Source organism: Monopterus albus, unplaced genomic scaffold (genome assembly GCF_001952655.1).
Source record: "Monopterus albus unplaced genomic scaffold, M_albus_1.0 scaffold39.1, whole genome shotgun sequence".
Lineage (NCBI taxonomy): Eukaryota > Metazoa > Chordata > Actinopteri > Synbranchiformes > Synbranchidae > Monopterus > Monopterus albus.
In genome coordinates this window covers 4,419,015-4,419,472 of record NW_018127919.1, presented here as the reverse complement: position 1 = coordinate 4,419,472, position 458 = coordinate 4,419,015, and positions in this window count along the sequence as shown.

Sequence of the window (458 nt, the reverse complement as noted above, 5' to 3'; positions counted from 1 at the left end):
TTCTGAATTCAAACACCATGATCATTTGCAAAGTAGGAAGGATCTCTAATCCTGTTAGGGGCTTTTAGTACAGTATTTAAATAAAGCTCAAAGCTTGAAATTAACCCTTAACCAACATTTAACCCTTAATATAATTTGCATTGATTGTTTGGGTTAATCTGGAATGTGTTTTACAGTATGGGGGACAGCATCTGTATATTTTATTGTAATGACGATATAATCATTATTTGGTATGAATGAACAAAACACTTGAATGACCACACAGACTTTTTCGAACTTTTATTGCTGTCATGGGATTGAAACAGTGCCAGTGCTTCAGTCGTGCTCTTTAGAGGCTGCTATGGCTTCAGTTGTCCACCAGATGTCACCGTCACTGAAGTCTTGAAGCTTTGAATCATTTTCGGCACAATTGTTAGGAAAGCCTCAGTGCTTCATGAGGCTTCACTTGCCCACCACTA